Genomic DNA, 20,378 nt, shown 5'->3' on the forward strand with positions numbered 1-20,378 from the left:
TCATCTATCCATCCATCCATCCATTCACTCATCTATCCATCCATCCATTCATTCATCCATCCATGCATTCATCCACCCATCTATTCATTTGTTCATTCACCTATTCATCTATTTATATGTCCATCTCTGCATCTATTTATCTACTGAATATTTATTAGTGCCTTCAGGTGTAAGATAATGAGATAGAAATGAGAATGAGTCCAACCCCAAATTCAATCTCATCTCCAGCCTTATCCTGGTCCTATTCTTGACTTTGGAAAGGGAGACAGGCAGGTATAGGTTTTAAATAATATTGTGTGCATACTTTTACAGGCCAGGGATTAAAAGTCAATGCTGGCTGGGCCCCATGGCTCATGCCTGTAATTCCAGCACTTTGGGAGGCTGAGGTGGGAAGATTGCTTGAGGCCAGGAGTTTGAGACCAATCTGAGCAACACAGCAAGACCTTGTCTCAACAAAAATAAAAATAAAAATAAAAAAGTCAGCTGTGTATGGTGGTGCATGTCTGTAGCCCCAGCTACATGGGAGGCTGAGGAGGGAGGATTGCTTGAACCCAGGAGATAAAGGCTGCAGTGAGCTATGATGGCGCCACTGCACTCCAGCCTAGGTGACAAATGAGATGTCTCTAAAAAATAATAGAAAACTAAAAATTTTAAAAGTCAGTGTCCTTAGACCTGTCTTGGCCTCTCAGTTGTGTGTGACCTTGAGCGAAACCCTTTCCATCTTTAGGCTTCTCCTTTTCCATAGCACAAACCAGAGAAACATTTATGAGACTTTAAGTTGGCACAGCGGTGATTTCTGCTCAGTCCTTGATCTCATCTCAGGCCCAAGGCCAATGCTGATCTTTGTGCTGACATCACCTCTGTTTAGAGAGCTTGTCTTAATAGGCTCTCCTGCTTGAATCTGCCCATGACTTCCTCCCTGTGCCCTGCCTGGACCATAGCCACAAGAAATGCCTCCATAATTGCTGACATTGCAGCATTTCGAGTCTTTAACAATGGAGAGCCTAGGAAAGTGGCATCTATCACCACCTCAGAGAGTAGTGACTGCCTGGGCTACAGCCAGAGAGCTATTGCCAAGTGAGGGACTTCCTCCTCTGTCCCCTGGCAGTCCTAACCCTGTCCTTATGCATGGTGGGGGCACATACGTACTTTATTTTATTTTATTTTTTTTTGAGACATAGTCTTGCTCTGTCGCCCAGGCTGGAGTGCAGTGGCGCGATCTTGGCTCACAGCAAACTCCGCCTCCCGGGTTCACGCCATTCTCCTGCCTCAGCCTCCTGAGTAGCTGGGACTACAGGCCCCCGCCACCAAGCCTGGCTAATTTTTTGTATTTTTTTAGTAGAGACGGGGTTTCACTGTGTTAGCGAGGATGGTCTCGATCTCCTGACTTTGTGATCCACCTACCTTGGCCTCCCAAAGTGCTGGGATTACGGGGGGGGGCGGGGCATGTACTTTTAATAACGTGGGGAAAGGTACGCCCTGCCTCACAGGTGGTGGCCCTTCTTGATGTTGATGTGAGGTCCCTGGGAAGATGCCAGCCACAATCATCCACCACTGATGTCATAGATAGCTTGTGAGGGCAGCGCCCCTTGACTCCCATTTCTGCATCCCTGGTACCTTGCACAGAGATGGCACATAGCAGGGCAACGTTGGTAGATTAACTGACTCACTGGGGAAAGAATCGTTTCATTGATGGAGAACTCAGGAACAAGAAAGGAGAAGAAACTTGCCTAAGGCCTGTTCCTCTCTTCTCCCTCTCACTGTCTTCATACACACCATGCACACACACACACACACACACACACATACACACACACATCCAGATACCAGACAGGCACACACAGTCACACATAGACACTCACACAGAGGTACTCAGTTCCCAGACAGACACACTCACATGCAGACACACACACTTACACATAAACACTCAGATACCAGACAGAAACACACATTCACACTCAGACACTCACATTCACACATAAACACGCAGATACCAGACACACACATTCACACAGGGACACTCACACACTTACACACTCAGAATGGAAACATACACATGTGCATGGACTGCTATAGTCTAAATGTCTGTATTCCCCAAAATTCCCATGTTGAAATCTTAACTCCCAAGGTGATGGTGTTAGGAGGCAAGGCCTTTGGGCAGTGACTGGGTCATGAGGTAGGAGCTCTTGTGAATGGAATCAGTGCCCTCATAAAAGAGGCCAGAGAGAGACCTCTTGCCTCTTCAACTACATAAGGACATAGCTGGAAGTCATTGTCTGTTAACCAGAAAGGGATCCCCCGCCAGACACTGAATCTGCTGGTGCCATGATCTTGGACTTCCCAGCCTCCAGAACTGTGAGCAATAAATTCTGTTATTTTAAGTAACCCAGTATATGAAATGTTGTTATGGCAGCCCAAATGGACTAAGACACAGGCACGCATACACAGACAGACATACACAGACAGACACATAGACACACCCCTAGAGATACATGCTTACACACTCAGACACACATATGTACAGGCCACATACACATAGATACATGTATACATAAACACATGCACACAAACACGTGTATACACGGGCACATAAAGACACACATACAGACACATGCTGTCACACACACACACACATATAGACCCTTCTCTAACCTTTTCCCTGCCTTTTGCTCCTGGAAGCCACCCCTGTATCAACAGCAATTCACCTAGTCCTCTTGCTCAAACTCATTGTCCCAAGTGCAGAGGTGCCCTCTGTCTTACACCTCTGTCAAAGTCACACACGTTGTCAGGCTCATGCTAAATATTTGACTTCTCATTCAAGTTGCCACTCTCAGGAAAACCTTATCCTTGAAACAGAGGCCTTCTTCCTGGGCCTTAGGAAAAAGAATCAACCTGGAAGGACATTTCCACTGGTAGGGAGAGATTTCCTCATCATTCTTCAAATCCAGTCTTCAGGAAGCATTTACTTCTCTTGAGATATAAGTAGGGAACACACCAATTCATGGCTTTGGCCAGCCTTGACCTTGAGCTGGATAAAACATTTTTGTCCAGAGTTGTAAAAATGCAATGTAGCTTTTTTGATAAAAAGCTTAAGATGGGCCAGGCATGGTGGCTCACGCCTGTTATCCCAGCACTTTGGGAGGCCGAGGTGGGTGGATCACCTGAGGTCAAGAGTTCAAACCAGCCTGGACAACGTTGTGAAACCCTGTCTCTACCAAAAATACAAAAATTAGCCAGGCATGGTGGCGCCCACCTGTAATCCAGCTACTTGGGAGGCTGAGTCAGGAGAATCACTTGAACCCGGGAGGCAGAGGTTGCAGTGAGCCAAGATTGCACCACTGCACGCACTCCCAGTACTAGACTCTGCCTCAAAAAAAAAAAAAAAAAAAAAAAGCTTAAGATGGTGCTGTTAGACCACGAATGCCCACTTTCTGTGTGCCTATTTCTCAGGGTTTTCATTTTCCTTATCTGCTTATCTTTTCCTTTGTGTCTTAGCTCATGAATCCGTATATGTCTCCTGCACACGGTCGCTGGTTTGGAGGCTTTTGGGGTCTGTTTTCTGATCATCCATCCAGCAAGAGACCTTTACTCAACTGCTGTTCAAAATTTATGACACTGTGTCATCTCCAGCAGACAATTTGGCCATAATTTAACATTTGTGTCCTTTCAAATAACTCAAACGCTTTTTTTCCCATTGCCCTAGATGCCCTATTTAGGAGGCAGGGATGGGAAAGATATGCCTGGGTTTGCTTTGGCTTTGTTTGAGCCAGTTGCTGAGAAGTAGTATATATTTTGTTCAGCTCATCTGTCTTTCCAGCTTTTGATCAATAGCAGAATGTGTGTTTTTTATCCAAAAACCAACCAAATGTATTCAACAGATTATACATTAATTTTACCATCATGACATCGTATGAACAGATAATCCACAAAAAAGCTCCATATTTCCTAAAAGTGAATTTAATTATAAGTAGTAATGTGTGCTGGAGAATTATAATTATGAAAAGTCATGTTCTGTAAGTCTGAAATGACAGATTATATTTCAAAGGCTTATTGCAGAGGAATTAAAGGACCCAATTTATTAGTTGTAAATGTATGATTATTGCAGCTTTGCTTTACACACACACGCACACATACAATCACAGCATATTCTAGCGGGATTTAATACATATAATCCTTTTGGCAAGAACCATATTTTGCACCAAAAGCTGCCACTCCATTAATTTGTTTGTGAGACAGAGACAGGCAACTAATCTTTGTCTTTTGATTCCTGAATAGCAATAATTTCAAGTACTTTGTGGGCATGTTTTGCGCCCCCTACTCCGGTCCCCACAAAGCGATTAAGAAGTTGACATGGATTGAAGAATAGAAATACTATTGCCCAAAAAAAACCAGAGAGGGTCTCGTGAAGGCTGGGAGGTGCTGAGGCTGCAAAGGACTTGGGCCTGGGCTATTTATTCATACAACAAATATTTATTGAATGTCTGCTATGTTCTAGGCACCATACTAAGTATATTCTATCTGCTACCTCAGTTGAGCCTCTCATAACAACACCCAAAGGTAGATATATTGTAAACTTATTTCACAGATGGGGAAACTGAGGCTAGAAGAAATCATCAACTAACCTGCCCAGGGTAACTGAGTTTATGAGTGGTGGAGGCAAGACGTGAATGCAGGTGTGTTGGCAAAAACACACACTTTGGGGCAGTCTGGCACATCTACAGCCACATCAAGTGGAGTGAGAGGGCTGTGTTTATAACACTCTCAAAGACAGAGCTGGGGAAGGAGGAGTCAATTGTGCTGGGTCAAGATGTGGAGGATGGCATCAAGGGAAGCCCAAAAGGATAAAGTGACACTTTGTAGGCACAACATCGAGCCACAGCCTGAAGGAGAAGAAAGTTTCTCCAGGCACAGAAAGAGTATTCCTGGCAGAAGGAACAGGTTGCAAAGTAGACAGGTTCAGAAGAACATAAAGAAAAGGGGCCTTGTGTTTGCAAAGGTGTGACAAGGACTTAGGGTGTAAGAGAGAGCTGAGGAGAGGGACAAAAGGCAGAGGCAGGAGGTAAGCCTGGAATAGTCCATGGCAAAAAGCCTTTACTGCCAAGCTAAGAAGCTTAGTTTTCTCCTGTAGACAACGGGGAGCCAGTTCATGAGCATGAGTTGGTTGTATTGGAGGGCGAGATGGTCAACTCACTTGCCTACAGGGCCAAGTAGGTAAGAGATATGAATGACAGACCTAGTGAGATTGGGTTCAGGCCTGTAATCCCAGTACTTTGGGAGGCCAAGGCGGGCAGATCACCTGAGGTCAGGAGTTCGAGAGCAGCCTGACCAACATGGAGAAACCCTGCCTCTACTAAAAATATAAAATTAGCCAGTCGTGGTGGCACATGCATATGATCTCAGCTACTCAGGAGGCTGAGGCAGGAGAATTGCTTGAACCCGGGAGGCGGAAGTTGCGGTGAGCCAAGATAGCGACATTATACTCCAGCCTAGGCAAAAAAAGTGAAACTCCATCTCAAAAAAAAAAGAAACAGAAACAGCACATCCTAACAGCAACCATCCTAAAAGGGTGGTTCCTATTTTGTTCCAGTTTACTGTGGATACTGGGAATTTGCTCAGGAAGGCTAGAAATATTAGTGACTTGGTAAATTCATTGCAAAAATAGCCCCAATCTTCCGCCTCTTTAAACTTTTTTATAAGTGACTTTGTACCCTCTTCCATTGCAAGTTAGAGTCTATTTCCCCACCCATTGAATCTGCTTTGACTCACTGAGTGTGTCAGAAGCAAAGTTGTGTCTGTTCTGAGCCTAGGCTTCAAGTGGCCTTGCACATTTCCATCCTCTGCCTTGGAATCCACCTCCACCGTGAAGACAAGCCCAGGCTGCACTGCTGGGGACCAGAGCCCACATGGAGAAGAGCCACACCATCCCATGGGTTGCCTAGACCCGCCCAGCTCAGCTGACCCATCAGCTCTGCAGATGAAAGAGAGCCCAGCCCAGATCAGCTAAGCCTGGATCAGCAGAACCACCCAGCCAGCCTGTTGACTAATTTTTAAAAAATGTTGTATGAAACCATTATGCTTTGGAGTGGTTTGTTAGGCAGCAACAGCTAACTGATATAGCAACTAATTCATGTTTTAAAAAGCAGCTCAGGCCAGGCACCGTGGCTCACACCTGCAATCCCAGCACTTTGGGAGGTCAAGGCAGATGGATCACTTGAGGCCAAGAGTTTGAGACCAGTCTGGCCAACATGGTGAACCCCTGTCTCTACTAAAGCAACAAAAATTAGCTGGGTGTGGTGGCACACACCTGCAATCCCAGCTACTCAAGAGGCTGAGGCAGGAGAATCGCTGGAACCTGGGAAGCAGAGGTTGCAGTGAGCCGAGATCACGCCACTGCACTCCAGCCTGGCAATACAGCGAGACTCTGTCTCAAAAAAAAAAAAAAAGCAGCTCTATGTGACTCCCTCCCTCCCCCTACAAACAAATAGAGGGTTCAGAGACTCAGTCAACAGCATTTCTGGTTCAACAAGCGTCAAAACTAGCTGAGTTCTAGGTCACTGGGGTGGGGCAGAGAAGAGGTCTAAGGACATTTCACACCCTGACACCAGTCTGTCCTTTTCTTGGGGGTTTTCCAACCACGGACTCCCTTGCAGCCTCAGAATCCCCGAAAACAGCTCGCCCAGGCCCCACCCAGCTTCCCTCCTGCAGTGCCTATGCCCAGTTCATGCACCAGTCTCCAATCCAGCCATCTCCTCTCACCCTTGGCCCTCAGCTTCATTTGTCTGGGCCTGTGACACCCAAGGTCTTGGAACCCTATTAGGTTGGTGCAAAGGTAATTGCGGTTTTACCATTGAGAGTAATGCAAAACCACATTTACTTTTGCACCAACGTAATAGATGCTGAAAAAATGGCCTTGTTTGGGAGCTCAGAAAAGCAGCTGGCTGAATTCAGGGAGGCAGGACTGACTGGGATCCCCACAATCCTCACTCCCCTGGGGAGTGGCCCTTCCGAAAAGCACCCTGCAGCCCCCAGGCTGATTTCACTGGGATACCCAGGAAGCCATCCGCTCCTGCTCACAACAGCTACTCAGCACTGACTGTTTCAGACACCATTCTCAGCATCAGATGAGCAGAATCTAACACTCTCAGACACCATCTGAGGTGGGCTTACTGAATATCACCCTTGGAACGATGTGGAATTGTAAAAGAAGAAAAAAGAACCTCTCTTTGTTAGAGCGGGGTCTTATTTCCGGCAGCCAAAGAGGCCAGGGCTGAAAAATGGCCAACTGGCCTCTGAAGCAGAATCTCACGATGAAACAAGCCTCAAAAAGCATTTACTAGCATTTCTGGTCATGGCTGTTACGGATGAAATGGTGCCTCACCTTCTGCACCCCCTCTGGCCCCCACACCTTCTATATTCCTATCTCAGGGATTCTCCACAGGGACCTAGAAGGACAGCTGAGTGGACCGAGAGACCACGTGGGGCCACCGTGAGGGGTCAGGGGACAGGGAGAGTGAGCTGCCCAGGGCGACTGCAGAGAGGGGAGTCTGGGAAACAGAGAGAGACCACAGGGAGAAAGAGCTGAGAGCAGCCTGAGCCCGTGATTTTCAAGACCCCCAGCTGGCCTCCCAGGGTTCTTGTAATCATACTCCGATTCCCTTCTCCTTAGTTAGTCTTAGGGGGCTTCTGTTTCTTGCTCCCAACTGCTGCCTCACTAAGATAGCCTCATTTCCAGATCTCTCTAAGGATTGCAGCCTTTCCAGCAATTCCTGCCTGGGATGGCTGCTCCTCCAGGCCTGGCCTGGAATGGAAAGTTCCAAGTGAGAACCTGCAGCATTGCTGCTTCTGCGGCATCATCCACCTCTGAGAACCGCCCCAGAGGACAGGCGAGGCTGAGGAGCCTTCCAAGAGCTCCATGTGTCTGTCAATGCCTTCAAAACCTGGTCTCAGTGCATCCTTTTTGCACCCACAGCCAGAGAGCTGATCACACAACACCAGGATAGAGGGGCCCCACCCTTTTTCTGTCATGGGAAAGGAAATTACCCGGGGAAGGCCTTGCCCCATACAGACATGGCAGGCAATGCTGAGAGCTACAAAATCCTTCTAGAAGCTGTTGTCTTTCAGTTATTAAGACTATGAGGGCCGGGCACGGTGGCTCACACCTGTAATCCCAGCACTCTGGGAGGCTGAGGTGAGCGGCTCACAAGGTCAGGAGTTTGAGACCAGTTTGGCCAACATGGCAAAACCCTGTCTCTGCTAAAAAAAAAAAAAAAAAAAAAAAAAAAAAGCACTTGGGAAGCTGAGGCAGGAGAATCGCTTGAACCTGGGAGGCGGAGGTTGCAGTGAGCCAAGATCACGCCACTGCACTCCAGACTGGACAACAAAGCAAGACTCCATCATGGAAAAAAAAAAAGAAGGCAGGCTGCCTAGCTTAGCTTTGCCATGACTAATCTACTTTCCAACTAAGCAACATTTGTGCAAGCTATTTCACCTCTGTGTGCCTCAGTTTCTTCATCTATAAAATAGAGATAGTCATTTTACACCCCTCAATAAATGTCTTTTGAATCAATTAATCAATACCTGTAAAACACCTGGCATATTGGGCATATTGTAAGCGCTTGTTAAATGTAAACTTTAAATGACTGGCTTTCTTTTCTTTCTTTCTTTCTTTCGTTGCTTTCTTTCTTTCATTTCTTTCTTTCTTTCTTTCCTCTGTTTCTGTTCTCTCTCTCTCTCTCTTTCCCTCTTTCTCTCTTTCTCTCTTGGAAGGTCTCACTCTGTTGCCCAGGCTGGAGTGCAGTAGTGCAATCATGGCTCACTGCCTACAACCCCACCGTAAGTCCCTCTGGGATTCCATGATGGAGGTACTTATTCCAATTAGGGTCAAGCTGGAGGAGGAGGAGGCTGTGGCCTAGCTGTCAATTCCTCAGGGCTGGTCACTGGGGAGGAAGGGCAGGAACCAGCTGAGTTCACTGAGAGTGGGAACAGGAGATGCAGAAAGGTCCGGATTTGGAAACCGACTTGGGTATCACAGGTAGGGCTCCAGGGCACTCCAGCCTGCGGTGGGAGTTTGTAGGTGTCTGAGCTGTGGCTGGGAGGGCAGTGGAAGAAAGTCAAGCTGTGCCAATTTTCCTATTTGAAGAGAAAGGGAGCAGGGGAACCCGAGTTCCAGGTGACACCATCGGGAAGACAAGCTCTGTCCTCAGCCCGGCCTGGGGGGAGGACTGGGTTGCAACTTACAGGAAAGAGGATTGACTGGATTCTTAGAAAAACAAGAGCCAGGGCTTGTTGCTGTGCAGAGGGATTGGGGTCACCAGCTGGCTATTGTTACCGTGACTGATTCCTGATGCTTCGGAATTCAAGGGCAGGAGGCACTTGGGGCACTGGCTGAACCTTGGCTCCCTGACCCCTCCTCAGCCCCCTTCCTGGGCCCCACAACATATAAGACGTTCTGATTGTCTATTTCTCCTCCCTTTTTATTTTACTTTTCATTTGGTGGAGTGTGTGGTAGGGATAAAATCTTAGAGATGTTTATCTGAGCCATAGAGAGACCTTATGAGGGGTGCATGGGAAATAGACAAGTAATCCCAAGCTCACCTTGCCTGGGTGCCTGAGGAGGGCAATTGTGCACTAGTGGTAGAATGTGGTGGGGACCTGGGCCTGGGTGGGCAGGGGAGAGCTTCCGGACAGGGGCTGGTGGATTAAGGTCATGCCCGTAGTTGGGAAGCCACCCACACAGAATCACAGCATCTCAGAAGGGCAGTGCCAGAAAAATCCCCAGGGACCTCATTTTCCTTGGAACACAACCCAATTCCTTGGCTTAGCCAACCAGGCCTAGCGCATCTGGACCCAACTTCATCTCCCTTCATTCCTCCACTGCATCAGTAGGGTCATTTGGGTATAGGCCACAGAAGTAAACTCTGGCCAACATAAGCAAAGGGGGATTTGTTAGAATAGGATAAGGGAGCCAGACAACTGGAGCAGACATCAAGATGGGAACACCAGGCCTCAGGGTCCCACAGCTGCTGTGCCTGGGCTGCCATTGTTCCATCTATATCTATGTCACACAAGGTCATATGAGTGGGCCGGGCAGGGTGGCTCACGCCTGTCATCCCAGCACTTTCGTGTGGATCACCTGAGGTCAGGAGTTCGAGACCAGCCTGGCCAACATGGTGAAACCCCGTCTCTACCAAAAATATAAAAATTAACCAAGCCTGGTGGTGGGCATCTGTAATCCCAGCTACTCGGGAAGCTGAGGCAAGAGAATTGCTTGAACCCAGGAGGCAGAGGTTGCAGTGAGTCGAGGTCATGCCGTTGCACTCCAGCCTAGGCGACAAGAGTGAAACTCTGTCTCAAAAAAAAAAAAAAAATCATATGAGTGTCCCATTGGCTCAGCCTAGATCACAGCCCCACCCTGGCAGGGTAGTAGGAGGAAGGCTTAGAACTGTCTTGGCTTCTGAAGAGGGCAGGACAGTAACCCAATCCACCTTCCCAGCAACACTGTCCTCAGTGGGGAGGAGGGACAACTCCCAAGGAGGTGGGGACACATGTTCTCCAACTAAACCCACAAAAGCTCATTGTGCCTGTCACTCTGCTCCAGCCACAGTGGCCTTCTTCCTGTTCCTCAAATACAATAAGCTTGTTCCCACCCCAGGGCCTTTGCACTTGCCATCTGCTCTACCTGGAACACTCTTCCCCTTGTTCTGCATGTGGCTGCTTCATTTTCCTCCTTCAGGACTCAGACCTAACAAGGGCCTCCAAGAGGCCTTCCCTGACCACCCATTCTCAAGTTGCCCCCATCAGATAATCTTGACCTCATCTCTCCCAGGTCTCCCAGCCATCTAAAATTACCTTGTTTACGAGTCTGTTTGCTCTGTATTTCCTGTCTCCCCACTGGAATGCAAACACCACAAGAGCAATGACTGTGGTTAATTGCTGCTATATATCCAGCACTCAGCACAGGGCTTAATAAACATTTACCAGGCAGATAAACATATAGAGACAGAGAGCCCCAGAGGGAGGGTGCTTTGGCCAAGGATGACCAGAGAAAATACTGATGTCACTGAGGGTGCAGAAGCCAAATGTTGCCTGCTCCAGGGGCACTGGATGGCACCAGCCTAAGAGTGTGGGCACCAGAGCAGATTGCCTGGGTCAACACTCACTCTCTGTGTAACCTTGAGTGAGTTTCTTAACTTCTCTATGCCTTAGTATCCTCATGCATAAAGAGATGACCATAATAATAATGCATTCTCAGGGGCTGTGACAAGGATCACATGAACTAATATATGTAAAGTACTTAGAACAGGGCCTAACAATATTGTAACATTGTCGACAAGTGCAAGCTATTATGATTGGAAGCCTTCCATGTCGTTATTTCTGATTGACAGGTCAGTGCCCAACCCCACCCTCAACCCAACCAGGATGAAGAACGGGCAAGCCAGATAGCTACAGTAATCGACAGACAGACAAACAGGAGCATCATATGACCCAGGGGCCAGCAAGTCTCACCCCAGTGGCACCATCTTACTTTTGCAGAGCTCTTGCTTGCAAAGTGCAGCTAGGGGAACCCAGGCCTCCTGATGGCAAATGCTCCTTCTTTCTGCCCCCCACGTGCCAAGAGCGAGGAGGGAAGGTATCTGCTGGCTCACTGTGTGGTCTTGGGTGAGTACATGTGACTCTCTGGGTCCCCATTTCCTCATCTTTAAATTGCAAACAAGAACCTCAGCCTGCCCCGTCTCCCTCTTAAGAGGATAAGTAGTGCCAACAAATAGTAAATGAGCTTTCTGAGACGTAAAGTGGATGCTGATTTTATTACCAAACAGGTGAGGAGCAGGTGCAAATACTTCAGCAGAAGTATTTGCAAGGTCATGATTCTCAAAATTTTCCAGAGTTAAGAATCGCATGGGAATCTTGTTTAAAATATAAATTCTATGGATGCATTCTCCCAAATTCTGATTATGTAGCTCTAAGATGGAGTCCCAGAATTTTTTAAAGAACCTCATCCTCAGGTGATGCTGAGGCTGAAGCTAATGGACCGTGATTGTGCATTAAAGCCAGTAGATGGTGCCATGAGCCCAGAGAATGGGCTGATCCAGGCAGCTCTGAACCCTGAGGCTGCGTCTCCAAAAGTGGCCACCAGATGGCGCAGCCTATCTGCAGAAGGAAGCGCGCCTTAGAAATGTGGGATCGGGGCTGGAGTCATCCCGCCTTAGCGAACCTGTGGTCTGAGAGATGCACAGATCCTTCCCTGCCCAGGTAGTTCTAAGCCCAAGGAGGAGCTCGGCGGCCAGGGGGGCCCAGTTCTATTTTAGGGTAATGAGCATCCAACCCCATCCTCATCAGAGCCTCATCGGCCAATGGTCTGGGTGCCTCCTCCCAGCATAAAAACCTTGCACTCAGTAGGTACTCACCAAAGACTTTTGATCTTTTGATTTGGACAGATACACACACACACACACACACACACACACACGCATATATAAACATACATACACACACATATACACATACACACATACATATCCACACACACATACACACATGCACACACATATACACACGTGCATACACATACACATATCTACACATACACACAAACACACATGTGCATATATACACACATATCTACATACACACATATATACACAGGTGTACACATACACACACATCCACGCACACATATATACACATACATACACACATATATACAACACACACATATACATATATATACACATACATATATCTACACATATACACATATATCCCCACACACACACACATACCTGTACACACACACACATACACATACACACAGGCCTGCTTGGTGAACACTGTAGGGAACACATTATTATAAAGATAATGATCAATTATTAGATATCTACTGCATGCATTCCAGGCACTGTAAACACCAACAATTCCTTGCCACAGCCCTGAGAGAGAGTTGCTACAATTATTGGACAAATAAAGGGAGTGAGGCTCTATGAGGTTGTCACCTGGGGTCGCACGATCTGGAAGCCATATTCAGTACCCAAACATGGCTGCAGATGAAGGGCTCAGAATCAAAGAGGACTTCCTGGAGGCAAGGAGTTTTGAGCTGCCTTTCAAAGTAGGGTAGAGTTGCGGATGGGTCAAAGGGAGGGCATTTGGAGAACATCCCTAAACTAGGGAGAACCAGTGAGCTGAGGGCGGTGGAGGGGCAGAGGGATGTTGGCTGCAGGGATGCCACAAAGGGGCACCAGACAGCAGAGTGGGGAGCTGGGCAGATAGAGAACCCAGCAGCGGGAGAGGTAGCAGCAGCTGCAGAGGAAAGAATCAACGATTCGGGTTCCAGCACTGTGCTTACTTGCTGCGTGTCCTTGGTCAAATTCCTTAACTTCTCTGGGCTCACTTTTCCCATCAGATTCATAGCCTAGTCACCCCTGAATTTACTGGGAGGACTGAGTACAACAACCTGTGTGAAAATGGCTGGCACAGTTGCTGGCTCAAAGTGAGCCCAGGGGATTGCTGGTTGTCCTCCCTTTGTTGTGTGGCCCAGGCAAATCCTTTCCTGTGCCTCAGTTTCCCCATCTCTCCGAGAAGTCTATGTAATGTGGTGGTTAGGTGGAAAGGCTGTGGCATTAGAGAACCCCAAAGCATATCCTGATGCTGATATTAAGTGTGTGGCCATGAGTAAGTCATCCTCTCTGTGCCTCAGCTTCCTCAACTATAAAACAGGTTGCTAACCATGCCACCCGTTTGAAAGAAATACCCTGGAAATTAACATCCATAAAAGACCTACCACAGTGCCTGACATGCAGTCAGTGCTCAGTCTCTCTCCCAGCATTGGCTGTCATTAAACAGGGAAATTGAATTGGATCATCTCTGGGAGTTGTGCAGATCTGACATGCTGGTCTTCGGCTAGCAGCCCCTAACTGCCCAAGGACCCCACTTCTGGCTATGCCCCGACCTGGGCCTCTCCTTTCTCCGACCATTTGTGGTCTTCCATTCTACAGGAAGGCAGGCCTGGAAAGCCTACCAGTAACAAATGTGTGGCTACCATGTTCCCTCTCCTCTGGAAAAGTATTGTCCCCAACCCCACCCCACCTAAGGGACAGTGCCTTAACCCAAAAGAACAAGTGTCCATGAGGAACCCATGGTGCTATGGGGGATTTTCACAGGATGGACTGCCTAGGAGGCCCAGACTTTGAGACAAAGAGTGAGCAGGAGATTTATCAGGGAGTGCTCTCGGGGTCACCACCCTCAGAAGAGGAAGGAAGAAAGTGGAATGGGGCAGGTAAGAAGGTGGGCTCCTGTGCAGTCTCCACAAAGGCCTCATCCCACCTCACAGGGAAGCTCTAGAACTGAACGGCACTTCAGAAGTGTTCTAAATTGGGCTGGGCGCGGTGGCTCACACCTGTAATCTTAGCATTTTGAGAGACCAACGCGGGCGGATCGTTTGAGGTCAGGAGTTTGAGACTCCCCGGGCCAACATGGTGAAACCCAGTCTCTACTAAAAATACAAAAATTAGCCAGGCATGGTAGCAAACACCTGTAATCCCAGCTACTCAGGAGCCTGAGACAGGAGAATCACTTATACCTGGGAGGCAGAGGTTGTAGTGAGCTGAGATCACCACTGCACTCCAGCCTGGGTGACAGAGTGAGACTCTGTCTTAAAAAAAAAAAAGAAAAAGAAAAAAGAAAAAAAAGAAGTGTTCCAAATTGGGAAAAGGAGGGAGTGGAGCCTTTGTAACTGGGCACCAACCAGCCTTGTATGCCTTGCTCCAGGAAAAGACGTGACCTTCAGGGAGGCTGGTCTCTTCTGCCAGGGCAGCCTCATACTAGCAGCTGGGCATAGGTCCTCCAATCAGAGGCAGATCTGGGTGGGTAGAATCCTCTCTGCAGCCTCCCCCAGTAGAGGAGCCCAAGCTGGTCTGAGCACATTCGCGTACAGCACAGGGAGCTCACTGCTTGGTTTCCAGCTAGCTCCCCATAACCTGGGCTTCCCGGGGTTGCTCAAACAGCAGCAGGAATGTGGCCCCTTCCTCACTGATGTCCTGGTGCTCCATGGGGGCCAGATCTCTACTCTGATCTCTTCCACCCCATGGTGCCAAAAGGGAAAAACCCAACCCCTAGGAGCACAGGAAATGGCAAGGTCTCTGCCTGGCTTAGTGACCCGCAGACAGACAGACTCACACCAGGACCTATGGCAATTCACTAGCCTTATCCGCTTAAGACTCCTTCCCTGGGGGACGAGTCCTGCTGGGGAGAAGCTTAGTGGTGGCCTTTCCAAGGTAACACTTCTATTGCCCAGGAGCTTTTAGGTACAAATAATAGAAACGTTACTGAAATTGGACTAAGTTTAAAAAGGGCTCACCAGACTGAAAAATCCAAGACTAGATTGGTTTCAGGTATAGCTGTATCCAGGATCTCGAACAGCATCACAAGGCCATGTCTTCTGCTCCCCTGCTCCTCTCTGAGGAGCCCCTTGCCCCAGACAGACACGTTCAACAGTCTCCTATGCCCATTCCTGAAGTTAGCATCATGTCCCTGAGGGATCAAGTCTCCCACTGGCCTGGGGCACATGGCTGGTAGGGACACCTGCTTTCTCAAGGACAGCCTAGGGTGCTGTAAGTAGAAGAACAGAGAGTGAGGGTGAGCAGGCACAAGCAACAGCTGCCCCAGCACCACATCCTAACCTGTCTTGACCATCCCAGCCAGAGGCCACACATTTGGACAAAACCGAAGTCAGAGGCTGTGGCTAAGAACACAGCAGGGAGAGATGGGGAAGTAGGCCAGGGCAGAGTCTTGGAGGACACAGTGACTCAGGGACTCAGAGACCCCAAGTGGGGGTGGTGGAGAGAAAATTGGGTGGTGGAAGCAATGAGCAAGGTGGGGGTGGCAAGGAAGGAGGCCAACTGTCCGCTTGTCCTTCCCAGCCCAGCCAGAATCTTTAAGCTGTCTTAAGGTCCTGGAGTCCACCCATGAGTCCAGGCTAGGCCAAAGAGGGTCTCACCAGTCCTCTGTCTTGCTAAGGTCCCTCAGGGAAGTGGACCTACCTTATGAACCCTTTAAATCCTCATTCTTTTTATTTGCTGTTGGGAAGTCCCACCTAGAGCCTACCCTAAATTTCTCCTGCTGTTGGTTACAAGTAAACAATTCTACCTTCAGACTCCCAAGTCTAAAGTAGTCTATCATTACCTTACCTCCACATGGCAGAAAGGGAAGCTCTAGGATGGAACCTGTGCCTTTGTAAGACAAGAAAATCCCTAGAGTTTTGAGTCAGCCAAATGACTCCTGAGCAGCCCAGGGCAGAGCCCCCAGTGCTCTGTTTAGCCTTTCCTTCTACCCTGGGGACCACCCCACCATCCCCAACTCCAGTTACCGGGCCTGCCTTTCCATCTCCCCATATCTAGGGAAGTATCATTCATTTCTTCAAACATGTATTTATTCAACAGATGTTTATTGAGCACCCACCATGTGCAAAACCCTGTTCTGAGTACTGGAGATGCAGCTGACATTCAAGTGCAGGAGTCAATTTTAAAAAGTCAGAAATTAAAGTAACAAGATTGTTTCAAGACAGCAGTAGCTGCCAGAAATGAAATAACACAGGAGTGACTGGTTTTAGGGGATGGTTAGTCAAGGAAGGCTTTGCTGAGGAGGTGGCACTGGAGCTGAGACCTTAAAGATGAGAAGCTTTGCAGTTCAAGGGAACATTGAATGCAAAATCCAGTGGGGACAGAAGTGTCAGTTGGGTCCTCCAGGAATCAGAGTCTGAGATGAAGCTGTAAGTTTAGGGGACTATGAAAAGAAAAAGGGGGATAAGGCATATTTGAAAAGAGAGAATCTCAGACCTCCAGACAGCTCTGAAAAGTATCAACCCACCCAATGGGAAGCTCTGGAGAAAGGATAGGAGTCTCACATTTAAGCAGATACACCAGGCTCTAGCCCCCTGCCATGCTTAACCATTAGCTGGGGCTTGACTGAAAGGAGGAGGGCTTAGGCTTAAAGGCTGAGGCTGTCATTTCACTGCATTCTGCTGCTGACTGGCAAGTTCTTTCTTTTTCTTTTTCTTTCTTTCTTTTTTTTTTTTTTGAGACAGGATCTTGTTCTGTCTCCCAGGCTGGAGTTCAGTGGCACAATCTTGGCTCGCTGCAACCTCCACCTCCAGGGTTCAAGCAATCCTCTCACCTCAGCCTCCTGAGTAGCTGGGACTACAGGCAGGCACCACCACTCCTGGCTAATTTTTGTATTTTTAATGGAGATAGGGTTTCACTATGTTGGTCAGGCTGGTCTCGAACTCCTGACCTCAAACGATCCACCTGCCTCGGCCTCCCAAAGCGTTGGGATTACAGGCATCAGCCACTGAGCCCGGCCTGCAAGTTCTTTCTTAAAAGAGGACCCCAGCAGCCACCTTTATGGCCCTCACCACAGGGTTGCTATCTTTCAGGAATAGAGAGATGGCCAGCGTGGCCCAGGCTGAAAGATCAAGGGAAAGAATGCGAAGATAGAAGCCAGAGCTGGGCCCTCCTCTTTGCCTCCCCAGGTGGCTCTGCACCTCCCACCCTCGGACTGCATTGCCCAGCTCCTGTGCTCCCTGGGCTGGACTGGGTTCTCCCAATGGGGAGCATGGCAAAAGATCAGAAGCAGAGAGGAGAATACAGTCAGTGTGTTTATTTCCGGATTCCTCCTGGGAGGTCGCCTGGGGCTGGCTGCTTCATTCATGGCCTCTGCCGTGTGCAATTTTCCCTCCTTTTGGGTTCCAGGAACTGCTCCCTCTGGTCAGCCCTCTGGGCCTGGTACTTCTGGCTCAGGTCCCTGCGTGCCACCCCTTGGCTTCCCTTATACCCTACCCCTGTGCTTTGGAATTAATCCGTCGTCAGTAAGCTCTCCTCGAATTATCCTTATCCGGGAGGGCCATCTGCTCCCTCCTGGGATCCCCATTGCTGCAGAGAGGTCATGGCAGGGTGTGGAGGGTTCTGCAGGCTGTGGCAAGGAGTTGTGGTTTTATTTTAAGAGTGAGTCAAAGTTGGCAAAGGGTTTTAAGAACAGTAACCAGGACTTCTGAGCCTCTGGAGCTTGGAATCCATGAGCCTGGGATTGAAGAGCCCAGAGAGAACATAAATCTTCTGGGATGCCTTGGCCCTGGGGAACGCCCTGCCTCTGCTCCTTAAGGGCTCTGTGTCCCAGCCCACTTTTGGGCCCTTGAATACTTCTCAGATGTACCTGGGACCTGTGACAAAACAAAGGAGGGCAGGGACCTCAGGCAGAGGGTCTCTGTAGCCTTCATGCTCTTTCTGGCCTTTCCTTCTACCCTGGGGACCACCCCACCAGCCCTAACTCTGTTTACTGAGCCTGCCCTTCCATCTGCCCATATGTATGGAAGAATCATTCATTTCTTCAACCATTTATTTGTTCAACAGATATTTATTGAGTACCTACTATGTGCAAAACCCTGTTCTAAGTACTGGAAACACAACTGACATTCTAGTTCAGAAGTCAATAAAGAAGTCAGAAATTAAAGTAACAAGATTGTTTCAAGACAGCAGTAGCTTCCAGAAATGAAATAACACAGAGGTGACTCATTTTAGGGGATGATTAGTCAAGCTAGGCTTCACTGAGGAGGCAGCACTGGAGCTGAGACCTTAAAGATGAGAAGCTTTGCAGTTTCTTATCTCTAAGATGGGAGGTTTCTCAGCTAAGAGGTTTCTCAGCTAAAGTCTTTCACTGTTTCATTCAAGACCTTCAGGTTACAAGTGACAGAAACTCAACACAGGCAGCTTTAAGCAAAAAACAAAACAAAACTCAAAGTTGAGAGGAGGACATTTATTGGCTCACAAACTAAAAAGTGAAGGATACTTCTGGCTACAGGCAGGGCTGGGTCCAGGGTTTCCACTGATTTTTTGGCTCTGTTCCCATTGGTGAAGCTTCAACCTCCAGAAGCCTCTAACTAACCTTAAAGGTGGCTCCACCCTTAGGTCAGACCAACTCCATTTACAGGTGAAAGTGTAGGTGCATCCCAAATATAGGCATAACTCCTAGAGGTTGCGAGTTCAGTTCCAGGCAGCCACCACGAAGCAAATATTGCAACAAAGCAAGTCACACACAGTTTTTGGTTTCCCAATACATGTAAAAGTTATGGGCAAGGCATAGTGGCTCACACTTGTAATCCCAGCAATTTGGAAAGCTGACGGGGGAGCATTGCTTAAGGCCAGGAATTTGAGACCAGCCTGGGCAACATAGTGAGACCTTGTCTCCACAAAAAAGTCAAAAAAATTAGCTGGGCATTGTAGTGCATACCTGTGGTCCCAGCTACTCGGAAGGCGGATGTGGGAGTATCACTTGAGCCCAGGAGATAGAAGCTGCAGTGAGCCATGATTGTATCACTGCACTCCAGCCTGGGTGACACAGTAAGACCCTGATTAAAAAAAAAAAAGTTATGTTTACATTATATTATAGTCTATTAAGTGTGTAATAGCATTATGTTTAAAAAAAGGTACATAGTCTAATTTAAAAACACTTGATTGCTGAAAAAAAAAAAAAATGAGAACAATCATCTGAGCCTTCAGTGAGTCATAGTCTTTTTACTGGCAAAGAGTGTTGCCTCATTGTTGATGGCTGCTGACTGATTAGGGTGGTGGTTGCTGAAGGCTGGGGTGGCTGTGGCAATTGCCTAAAATAAGACAACAATAAAGTTCGCTGCATTGATTGACCCTTCTTTTCACAAAAGATTTCTCTGCAGCATGCAATGCTGTTTGATAGCATTTTATCTACACTAGAACTTCTTTTAAAATTTGAGTAAATCCTCCCGAACCCTGCCACCACTCCTTTATCAACTAAGTTTATGGAATATTCTAAATCCTTTGTTGTCATTTCAACAATGTTCACAGCATCTTCACCAAGAGTAGGTTTTTGTCTCAAGAAACCACTGTCTGCTCATCCATAAGCAGCTCCTTATCCATTCAAGTTTGGTCATGAGATTACAGCAATTCAGTCACATCTTTAGGCTCCACTTCTAATGCTAATTCTCTTGTTATTTCTGTCACATCTGCAGTTACTTCCTCCACTGAAGTCTTGAACCCCTGAAAGTCATCCATGAGAGTTGCAATTGACTTCTTCCAAACTCCTGCTAATGTTGATATTTTGACCTCCTCCCACGAAATCATGAATGTTTTTAAGGGCATCTGAAATGATGAATCCTTTTCAGAAGATTTTCAATTTACTTTGCCCAGATCCATCAGAGAAATCACTATGTATGACAGCTATAGCCTTATGAAATACATTTCTTAAATAATAAGACTTGAAAGTCAGAATTACTCCTTGATCCATGGGCTGCAGAATGGATGTTGTGTTAGCAGGCATGAAAACATTAATCTCATACATCTCAATCAGAGCTCTTGGGT

General features: G+C 47.7%; 1 long non-coding RNA gene across 1 annotated transcript in view; it reads right to left on the reverse strand.

The window, feature by feature from the left end:
* The window catches only part of LOC116471260 (uncharacterized), a 35,323-nt gene extending 26,182 nt beyond the window's left edge, over window positions 1-9,141 (reverse strand). The window contains exon 1 of the long non-coding RNA XR_004248770.1: window positions 9,019-9,141. This is a non-coding gene — a long non-coding RNA (uncharacterized LOC116471260). The remainder of the gene's footprint in view (window positions 1-9,018) is intronic.
* Window positions 9,142-20,378: the final 11,237 nt, after the last annotated feature.

This window comes from Hylobates moloch, unplaced genomic scaffold (genome assembly GCF_009828535.3).
Source record: "Hylobates moloch isolate HMO894 unplaced genomic scaffold, HMol_V3 SCAFFOLD_6, whole genome shotgun sequence".
Taxonomy (NCBI): Eukaryota; Metazoa; Chordata; class Mammalia; order Primates; family Hylobatidae; genus Hylobates; species Hylobates moloch.